Consider the following 11,661-nt stretch of genomic DNA (forward strand, 5'->3'; position numbering starts at 1 on the left):
TTTCTCCTATATCCGTGAAACCTAGATGAGAGATCAAGAAAATAAAGTAAGAGCAAATGCTCCTCAGCTCCTGGCTTCCTGAATCTCTCACTCAAGCTTAAGGGATGCCAGGTAATTGGCAGGTCTTAATCCCTGCAAGAAGCTCAAAGGAAGGCAGTATGTGGGATTCGGGGACCAATCACACAGATGTCTCAACATGAGTATTTCCTGTAACAAGCCAGTGAAGTAACGGGGAATCAGTTAATCAGGAGGAAAGAGAATCCTAAAGAATGCAGGGTTCCCAGGTAAAAAGAAAAAAAAAAAAGCAGTCACTGCCCCAAGGCTGAGATCTTGTGTTTTCCATGGGGCCCAGCTGTGGCTCACTGCATGATCACAAAGTTGCAGAGTAACAGGCTGGCAGAAGTTGCTGGAAATCTGCCCTCTGTGGTGCCAGGAAGGGCTCTTCACACGGAGGCAGCAGCCTCAGAATGCACTGCGGTTTGCTGAGGAGGCACCGAGGAAGGCCGCTGACCCCTGGACAGCTGGGTGTTGAAGTGGCTGCTATCCCCTGGTGGCAGCTGGGCGCTGAAGTGGCTGCTCCCTTCTGGGACCAAATGTGGGATAGACTGTGGACTGCAAGAACCTGGAGGAGGAAGCGCCCCAGAACCTGAAGAGAAATCCCCTGCAGAAGTGTGGCTCCAACCTCTTCCCCTAACAACGGTTAACAGTGCACCGAGGGGCAAAGGAGACAGGCGTGTGTGGCTCCATTTATAGAACCACAGGGGGCGGACTAGAGGTAAGAGGCGAAGGATGGGTAATGGACACGAATCGTGACATCGTATGGGGAACGAGAGCTCAAGCCCCAGCACTGTGGCTCAGCACACATAGGACGTCAGGCAGGTCCTGTGGGGACAGGTGCATGGAGTACTGCATATGTGGCATACAATAAGGGCGTCTGAGTGGCAGGCCACTCCCCTAGTGCCAGGCATGAGAGCAGCAGGCCGCTTACCCCGTGGGCACAGCCCTGGGCGTGAGGCCATGAGTCACAGTCCTGAGCTTGCTCCACGGCCCACTCCTTGATTGATTGCTGCAAGTACAGTTAGCAGAAATTGCACTGGTGGCTGCCTGAAATCTGCTTAGCTACTGCCTGAGTATATATACATGGTAACCACATAATAAAATTAGACTGCTTCTTGCTTGGTCTTAGGAGGTCTTGATTAGTGACTCTGCAGCCATGCTGTGCTCTACCCCGTTCTGTGGACTTCCTCACTGGACGAGAGAGAGCCCATGCAAGATCCCACTCTCTGAGCCTCAACTTCTAGGGCTACATAGTAGAAAGGCTTTTGAACGTTTGCAACACAAAGAAGGGATAAATGTCTGAGGTGATAGATCTGTCAGTGACTGATATGATGACACATGTATGCATGCACACCACCATTATGATTATGTACAGTTACTATGTAGCAATTAAAATAAATAACTACATATCCATTAAAAATGTGTGTATGTGTGCGTGTATGTGTGTGTGTGTGTGTGTGTGTGTGTGTGTGTGTATTTCCATGGTTACAATGTATTGACATTATAATGATATCTATGCATTTATCTCTTGTGATGATCAAATAAGATGGATGGTGGGAATTGTGTGACATTAGTGATTGCATAGCAGCATTGATACAATACAGTGTTTAAAAGGAAGGACTCTGGTGACAGACTGCCTGATTCCAGCTCTCCCCTCAGGAGCTGTGTGCCTGTGAGCAAGCCACTTCTCTCAAGGCCTTATTTCCTTATGTGTAATGGTGACACCTTGTCACCTGCCATTGGGAAGAGTCAGTGAGAGAGTCCACTCAGCACATCAGCACAGAGTAAATGCCGATTGATGTTGTATTCACTCCTTATCATTAAATTGCTTCAAATAAAATACCTATATGCTCACTTTCCCCTGACTGGGGTTGTTCACCTTTATTTATTGAGCACCTACTATAATTTGCAGGTGTGATGCGAAGTGTCATCTTGGAGGCCCAGGCCCAGAGGCTGCCTTGAGAAGTGGGAGGATCGAATACTTTCAGGGAAATGGTTCTGTGGAAGGAAATGCTGCTCATTTTTCTCAAGATCTGAAAAGCCTCCTGTATTCCCTGGGATTATGTCCATTATAAAATCAGCCCACTGTGGTTTCTCTCCTGCTCCCACCACCCTGCATTTTATTGCTTATGACACTCAGAAGAAGGCTTTAATGCTGAAGAAGGTTTTACAGCCTGAATTGCTCAAAACATGTTCTGGAGGAGCATGATTGAGGTTTTTCTGTGTATTTATTTTAATGTAACTAAAGTAAAAAGTATGCAAACCACTAATAACAATGCACTGCTAAGAGTGGGGATGGGAACCAGCCCAGGACCCTCTGGGCTCTGCTGGCTCTGCTCAGCTCTTGTGCTGCAGATGCTGGAGAGGAGAGGCCAGCGGGATTTACATTAGGACAAGGCCAGAGCCCATGGTGCCTACATTGGCCTCAAGTTTTTTCTCAATTATAGTCTCTTAGGTTTTCCGTCCTTCTAGTGGAGGAATAATACATTCTTATGTTATTGACATTTGAGGCTGGAAAATTGTTCTGTGCAGAGTGCTTGCATTGTATGGTATTCAGTAGCATCCCCGGTCAACATCCACCAGATGCCAGTAAAACTACCTCCCTCCACTGACGGAAAGGTCTCTAGAAGTTACCAAGTCCTCAGGGACAAAATTGCCCCCTGGTTAAGAACTAAATTATAGTCCTTAAGAAAATTCCAGAAGCAAGTCTTTCACAAGCTTGAATAAGTCCATGACACTCAAGATTCTTCAGCAATCCAACTCTTTCTATAAAACACATCCCAATCTTATCGAATAGAAAAAGAAGCAATAGGCATGGACAAGAATGTAGAAAACAAACAGGACAAAAAAATCTGAGAATGTTCTAGAAATCAGCCTTATTATAAATGAAAACAACAAGGCCCTGTTTTTTATTATTAGGTCAAAGAGTATCGAGGTTGTTATTAAACAGAGTTTTCATGAATACAGGGAGAGAGAACGCTATCACTTGCTATGATTTAAAGGGAGAACAATTTGGCAATATCTTTCAAAATGCTAACTGGACTTTCTATCTGGTCATTCCACTTACAGGAATATATCCTATAGCTACCCTGTGTGATGTGTACAAAGAGAGAGATGCAAAGATATTCACTGAGGTATTCCTTAGTGATTGGTTAATAGCAAAAAGACTGAAAGTTCTCCATAAGTCCAGCCATATGAGAAATGGTACAGCAAATGATTATGTGACCATACGGAAGACTCCATGGGTGTGAAATACGTGTGTCAGTCTATATGGGTGAAATAGATTCAGGCACAAGATATGTTAAGAGAGAAGGAGGAGGGGGCAGGGATATCTGTGTGTGCATATGTGTATTTCTGTGCTTACAGGAGGAAATTTCTGGAAAATGACACAGAATTCACTAAGTTGGCTTTTGAGGGAGGAATGATTGGGATGTTAACAGGGGAGAAAAATTTTCTTTTAATTGCTTATCATTGGATTTAAAAATATATTTTGTATAATATCTATTAAAAATATGAGATTATACTTACATATCAACTCTATAAAAATAACAATATAGTTATAAAATATAGTTTATATATAATACATATAAACATACATGTTATGTGGAACATATAAGCACCCTTAGACTTAAAAAAATACTTGTTTTGCTCTTTTATTTTAAAATAATAAAACTCTCATCATTGATAATATTAGAGGAAGCCCTCATGAAGCTTAGTGACCGCCCTTGCCCACCATGCCACCGTGTGTCTCTCCCATTTTTATTGTCGAGGGTCCTCTTGTGAGTTCACATGGAGTCATCCATGGACCTCTGTCCTCCCAGCTACGCTGTGGCGGGTTCTCAGTGACTTTATTTCCCCACTAGGACGCCGGTGCAGAGCTCAGGCAGGTACGCCCTCACCTTACCTGGCCGTGGACTGACTCCTTCTAAGGATGATGTGCTCATCATGCAGAGAATGACAACGGAGCAGAGGATTATCCCGGGACAATGGGACACCAGAAGCGGAAGCCTTCTGGTCACTTTGCGGGTATGAAAAGGAAGCCTGGAGAAGTGAAAGTGGTCTTCCAAATTACCAACCAGTCAGCAGCGGGATGGAGACCAGAGCCCAGGAGCCAGAGCCCAGGAGCTGTGGGACCGTCTCCAACCTAAGAAGAGAGACAGAGGCAAATGTGTAAAATGATTTTTAAAAGGACTTTTTTTGTATACTTGTAAGAAACTGAAAAGTGGGCATCTTCTGTTTCTGTAAACTTATCCAGCCTGTAAAATGCATCCTTCCATGAGCTCCCATTTCTTAGGGCTGTTCACATAGCTCATGAGTACAGTGTTTCCTATTATAAGTGAAGCTCTGGGGGGGGGGGAACAAAAGAAAGATTTTATCTGTTACTTCATATTTCTCCAATATCTGATGATAAGAATTTCCAGTTTTCTGGAAATTATAAGAATCTGGATGATCTGTACTTTTTAAAACAGGTGATTCAAGTAAAGCTTATAATTAAGTAACGATATAAATGCCATTCTCAAAACAAGACAGAGATGGGAAATATATATATATTTTTATATATAAAATACTTTATCCCCATGTTATAGATGAGGAAACTGAAGCTTGCTGAGCTTAAGCAGCTTCCCTTTAATCCAAGAATGACATTCCAGTATTCCTTACTGATATACCATTCTCTCTCTTGTGGTCTAACTTACAATTAACTTTTCACTTTCAGCAACGAGAAAAGAGAGATTTTTTTTTTTTTTAAAGAGAGGGAGGGAGGGAGGGAGGGAGAGAGAGAGAGAGAGAGAGAGAGAGAGAGAGAGAGAGAGAGAATTTTTGATATTTAATTTTTAGTTTTTGGCAGACACAACATCTTTGTTTATATGTGGTGCTGAGGATCGAACCTGGGCCACACACATGCCAGGCGAGTGCACTACCTCTTGAGCCACATCCCCAGCCCCAAAGAGAGATATTATATGACTGCTAGCATATCCACATCTTCATTTAAGTTGCCATGATAAAGGTACCCGGAATGATGGAGCCCTGTGCTTGAGGTCAGTAAGAGTGAAGGTTACTGAGGGTGCATTCGAAGGAGAACTTAAGTGCTTGCATAAATCCCACCCAAGCCTTCCGGTTTAGAATGATCACAAAGAATGAAAAGGAGAAGGGTGATTTTTGCAAGTCAATACAATAATCCTGATCTTCCACTAAATCATTTTTTTCTCAACTGGAAGACCTTTTCTAAGACCTTGGAGGAGGAGGAAGCAACCGTATGAATCATGCTGCCACTTTGTCTTAAAATAAAAAAGCAACAGTGAAAACATTAATTTTAAGAAGAAAAGGGGAAACAGGCTTTGAAACCACACAAGCCCACAGGTTTCAGGACAGAGGTTACAGGCTGAACTCTTTCTGGGTTACTTAACGTGGAGGAAGCTCCCTTCTGGTCATCACACAAGGAAGCTTCTGTGGCCTTCCCTCCTCAACTTTAAAGTCAAATTCTAGGTACTTGGAACTCTGGCAATTAGCTGTTTCTGGGCGCTGATTTTTATTTTAATAGCTGAGGGGCAAAATATAAACTCAACCCAGCCGTTTTAGATGGAAATCAATTTTCAATAAATCTCCCCAGTATCTTATATGAGCTTCATCACACAGAATCTTTTTCAGAATGAGTGAAGTCACTGCTAGAAATGGCAGTCCTGGTAAGTTGCTCTAACAACAGTGATTCCCAGGGAATTACTGAGGAAGTCCATTTGGATGATGATCTTTTTGTCCCTTACTAAAGCTGAATGGTTTTTAAGTTGATGTGCTATTTTAAAATATTTTTTTCTAGAAAATTTGTACTCAACGCCTTGAATTGCTAGTAATTTTTTCACACGTCTTTTTTTCCATTGCTAGGTCTAAAGTCCCTTAAAGACAGGGAATCTACACTGTGCTTTTGGGTGTCACCCACTGCACATTGTCTTACAGACAGCAGTACTCATCAAGTATGCATTGATAAGAAGTGGGAAGGCAAGAGTGAGAGGTGTGAGCCACCTACAATGGCATAAAATCCCTGGGATGAATGGGAATGATTGACTAGGTGGATTTCCCACCCTAAAGACCTCTCAGGATCAGCTTGAGAAGATAAGCCCAATTAATCACTAATCAATCAATCAATCAATCACTAAAGAAGATTTACGTTAGGGAGAGGCTTCCAGTTTTCAGAGATAAGCATGTTTACTTTCATATAGATATTTGTTCTCTAGATGGACTTTCAGACTATAGATTGGATACAACTGAAATCAAAATCCCAAACAACATTTTCAAGGGTCTTGACAGACTGAGTTAAAAAATTGACCCAGGGAGATATGGCCAAGAATATTCAAGACACTTTCAAATGGGAAGACGAAGTGACATCCAAACATATTATAAAACTGAATTAGCTGAAGAAAGTGAAATACTGAAACGGAGCTAGAAGAATTCTCTGATAGAACTCGGAGTATGGAATGAGGCCAATATGGAAAGCCCATCTATGACAAAAGTGGACAGAAGACCCTCAGCAAACCAAACCAATGGTGATGAAATGAATGATTATGTAGTGGTGAGGTGGGACATGAAATTGGATCTCTTCCTCACACTACACACACACACATACACACACACACACACAAAACTGAAACTAGTGAAAACACCTAAATGCCAAAAGGAAATCATTAAAGCTTTTGTTAGAAAATATAGGTTGATATCTCTCTGTTCCTTAAGAAGGATTTCTTAAATAAGACTCTGAAAGATTGAGAGTTTAACCAAATTAAGAAGTTATGTTCATTAATAGAGGCTTCAGAGCAGGAAAAGAGTGTTGTTATGGTTTGGATGTGAGGTGTCCCCCAAAAGCTCATGTGAGAAACAATGCCAGAGAGTTTAGAGGAGAAATGATGGGGTTGTGAGAGTGTTAACCCAATCCTGTGTTGATCCCCTATAGGACTAACCGAGTGGTACCTGAAGGTGGGTAGGGTGTGGCTAGAGGAGGTGGGCCTTAGGGCATGACTTTGGGGTATACATTTTGTGTCTGGCGAGTAGAGTCTTTCTCTGCTTCCCTCCACCCCACTCTTCCACTATGATGTTCAGCTTCACCTTGAGCCCCAAGGAATGGAGCCGGCTGTCTATGGACTGAGACCACTGAAACCATGAGCCCCCCAATAAACTTTTCCTCCTCTACAATTGTTCTGGTTGGGTCCTTTAGTCACAGCAGTGAAAAAATCTGACTAAAACAAAAATGCCAAATATTTAGAGCTTTTCTGGCCACACAGTCTCTTTCACATATCTTTTTTGTAGTACCTTAATTTTTACAACCATTTAAGCATGTGAAAACCAGGCTTTGTGCAAATCCAGATTTGGTCAGCTAGTTACAGGCTGCAGGCCTCTGCTTATTTTATTTATTTATTTTAAAAATGTTTTTAAATTGCATATAGTTAACAATAGTGGGGTTCATTTTGACATGTTCATATATTTATGGAATATAATTTGCTCTATTTCAGTCCCCATTGCCTCTTCTTTCCTTCCCTTCTTCCTTCCTCATATTCTCTTTCCTCTGTCTACTGGTTTTGCTTTTATCTATTTATTTATATTCATTTTTTCAGTTGCAGACCCTTGCTTTAAAAAAAGGAAAAAGATGAGATACACACTGGATGTTCTCAACACATCCACCAGCCAAAGGATCATATAGATCAAGACTATATAAACTTTTCTATTAATTCCTGAGAGAACAGCAAATAGAAAAATATGTAAAAATCATGAACCTGCATTTCACAGGACAGGAAGGTACCCAGTAAGCATATGAAAATGCCATCAACAACCAGCATTTTAGACTTTTCAAACCATATGATTTTTGTTGCACCTAGATACAATTCTACACTTATTTAATTGTTAAAAAAAAAAATGTTGGGGCTGGGGATGTGGCTCAAGCGGTAGCGTGCTCACCTGGCATGCGTGCGGCCCGGGTTCAATCCTCAGCACCACATACAAACAAAGATGTTGTGTATGCTGAAAACTAAAATAAATAAATAAATAAATATTTAAAAAAAATTAAAAAAAAAATGTATGCCTCAGACATTACCAAGTGTTGGAGAAGATCTAAATCAATCAGAGAGTCCCTACAATGCTGCCGAGAAGGTAGATTGGTTCAACCATTTTGGAAAACAATTTGGTTGCATTATCTTATAAAATTCAGTTTTCCCATAGACAAGGACTCAGCTATTCCAACCTAGGTGTACCCCAAGAGGAACTATTACCTCTTACACATGTAAACATATATGAGAACATTCATTGCAGAGATGCTTACAATCATTTAAGAAATGGAAACATAAAATGCCCCTTGTTTTAGTTCCTTCTTGCGGTTATAACAAATTACCAAAAACTCAGTGGTTTAAAACAGCACACATCTATCATCCCATAGCCTAGAAGTCAGAAGCCTAAAGAGGCGCTCACTGGCCTAATACCAGAGCTGTTATCTGTATGCTATAGAGAAGAATCTGTTTTCTTGCCTTTTCCAGTTTCCAAAGGCCACCCACACTCCTTGGCTCTTGGCCCAGGTTTATCTTAAAACCAGCAACGGCTGACTCAGCCTTTTTCTGCTGCCTCACTCTGACACAGATTCTTTTGCTTCCCTCTTCTGTGTTTCAGGACCCTGACGATCACATTGGGCCCACCTGGATAATTCAGAATTATTGTCTCATCCCCGGGTCAGCTGATTACCAGTTTTAATTGCACACACAATTTTATTTCCTCTTTATACTGCATTATAACATATTTCCAGGCTCTGGGAACAATGACATGGTATCTTTAGAGAAGCCATTATTCTTCTTGGCTACACCTCTTGAGACGAGAAAGTATAAATAAATTTTGTGGGTCACACAATAGAATATATTATGCAGAAATAAAATAGTGAAATACAGATAATGCAACAATATGAATTAATCTTCGTGATATAATGTTGAGAAGCAAAAAGATAACCAAAAAAACTCTCCAATTTCCCAAACTATAAAATGTATGATACCCTTTTTAGTAAGTTCTAAAAATAACAAAAATAAAAGAGTAGAGTTGTTCCCAATTAAAACTACCTGTTTCAATTACTGACTTCATCATTACCCTCTAGTTACTTAGGTCCAAATCCCTCAGTTCAACTTTGATATCTTGCTACAACACATCCCAATGTACCAGTAGGTCTGGTTTTTATGCCTTCGAAATATATCCTAAATCTGACCACTTTCTCCATTTCTACTGCTGCACCCTCAGTTCAACCTTCCCTCATCATTTCACACAGGGATTAGCCCACTGGCCCCTTAATTCGTTTTTCTGCTTCTACCCTTGACCCTTAATGATAATCCACTCTTCACAGAGTGACCTTTCTAATGCATAAAATCAGTTCACAGCATTCCATTGCTTAAATCTTCAGGGCCTTCCAATTATAACCAGAATAAAGCCCCAAATCCTTTGCAAGGCCTGTAAGTCCCCGTGAGCTCTCACCCGGCCTGCATATTTCCATTCTTTTCTCTCTAGTCCCGCCTGCTTGGTCCCTCCCAGTGGCACTGGCTTCCTTTTCATGCATCAAGCAAGCTTTTCATGTCTCAGGGCCCTTCAGTCACAATTCCTCTCTCCCCAGGTCTCCAGGTGGCCGCCCTCTCAGTTCAGACAGGCGGGAGGAGGGGGCCCTTCTCTAGCAGCAGTTAAAGCACCAATTCCAGTCCTTCTCTATAATGCCACTTTATTTCTTAAAAAAAGAACTTTTGAGTTTGTTCATAGGTACATAGTTGTGGGTGAAAGGACACCTTCAGAGGGAAGGCTAGCTATATGACGTCAGATTCATGAAACTTTCTAGGTTTCCTTTTCCTCATTTATAAAATGGGGAAAGATGATGGTCCCACACAGGAAGCACTCAGAGCCTCTGACCTAATGCACATCCCTGAGGGTATTGGCTCTTCCTGTTGGCTCTATCCCTTCTTCTGATAAGGCTGCAGGAGCTTTGTGTATCACCATACACCTGCAGCCTAGAACATAGTAAAAGGTCCACAAGTTCTTGCTGCCAGCTTGCCCATCTGGAGTGGGACTCCGACACTTGCACTCTGCTCGCTGCACCAGCCCATCTGCCTCCTTTCTCTTTCCCAAGCTTCCACCTTGGGAACTTTGCTCCAGCTGTTCCTTCTTTCAGAAACTACACTGTCAGTTCTCTAACCCCCTCCAAGACTCAGTGAACCTCACCTTCTTAGGGAAGCCCATGACCTTCCTCCGGCTCCCCTTGGCCCTCCTGGTTTTCTTTACTGTGTTCTATTCCCTCTCCCCAATTTTCCATAGCCCTTAGCACTGCCTAACACGCTACAAAAATTATTTATTGTTCCAGACGGACCCTAAGGTGACCCTCAACAACCTTTTGCCTTCTGGCATTCCCTCCCTTGTGTAGCCCTCTTCATCTGGTTGTTGGCAGGAACCAAAATTTCAATCAGTAGAATTTGGCAAAAGGGATAGGATGTCACTCCCATGATTACATTGTGTTATATAAAACTGTCTTGTTAGCACACTCAACTTAGGGTCTGTCTCTCTGTTGCTGGCTTTAAAAAAAAGAGGTTGCCCTGGATATCAGCCACAAAAAATCAATTCTGTCAACAGCTGAGCAAGCTTGAAGTAGGCTGTGCTCCAGTTGAGCCTCCAGATGAGAACTCCACCCTGGCCAACACTGTCCTGGAAGCCCATCAGGGGACCCCACTAAAGCAAGCAGGCTTCTGACCCACAGGACCTGAGAGACAATAAATGTCTGTTGTTTTAAGCTGAGACGTCCGTGGTCATTTGTTATGCAGCATCAGAAAATGAATAAAGTTTTATGATGTGTCTCTCACTAAGAAAAAAATGAACTCAATGAGAGTAGGGGTCTTTTCTCGGTTATATTTGCTGAAAGATTCCAAACTATTCCAAAGTCCTACAACAGATACATAGTAGGGCTTCAATAAATATTTGTGGGATAAATAAAGGGAAAAAAATAAGGCTAGAATGGTAACAAAGTTGTAAGGACACTTTAACAAATCAGTAAGAAAAAAAATGGTCAGAAACCAGAAATGAGCAAATGTTAGGCTAATTGACTTAGACTCTCATTTCTACTCAAATACTATTGATGCAGCTGTGGCTATATTTGTGGATTAGCTCCTTGAGGGATGGGTAATGCAGAGTTCCAAGAGGGGCCAAATTTATAAAATATGATTCTATACGGAAGTATATCAAGAGCATCTTTAAGTTTCAGAGTTATAATCAACCGACCTGTTTGTGGGTGGGTACTTTGGTTACCCTGTATTCTCTAAAATTGCTTCAATATACTGTAAGACTTTGAAAATAAGGAAAGAAAACCCAATAAGATTAAAATTTTATGAAACAATATCCTGAAAGTGCAAACAAGCTAGGTGGTGGATCCGTGCATTTTTTGGCTCTGTCCCATCATGCTTTGTGTTTAGTCATTTCTCAGTTGTGGATGACCTAGTTTTAAAAACGGAACCAGCCAACTAATTTCGGTAAGATTCCCCATGGAGTTGAGCTTATTTTTTTTTTTTTTAATTTAAATCATTTTTAAAAGCCAAATGACATGTTCCAGAGGACAAAATAGGA

General features: G+C 41.5%; 1 long non-coding RNA gene across 1 annotated transcript; it reads left to right on the forward strand.

Moving 5' to 3' along the window:
• Nucleotides 1-448: 448 nt before the first annotated feature.
• LOC143396451 (uncharacterized) lies at nt 449-4,582 on the forward strand. Its single transcript, XR_013091103.1, has 2 exons — nt 449-775; nt 1,970-4,582. It is a non-coding gene; the product is annotated as an uncharacterized LOC143396451 (long non-coding RNA).
• The last annotated feature ends 7,079 nt before the right edge of the window (nt 4,583-11,661 follow it).

Source organism: Callospermophilus lateralis, chromosome 4 (assembly GCF_048772815.1).
Source record: "Callospermophilus lateralis isolate mCalLat2 chromosome 4, mCalLat2.hap1, whole genome shotgun sequence".
In the NCBI taxonomy this organism is placed as follows: Eukaryota; Metazoa; Chordata; class Mammalia; order Rodentia; family Sciuridae; genus Callospermophilus; species Callospermophilus lateralis.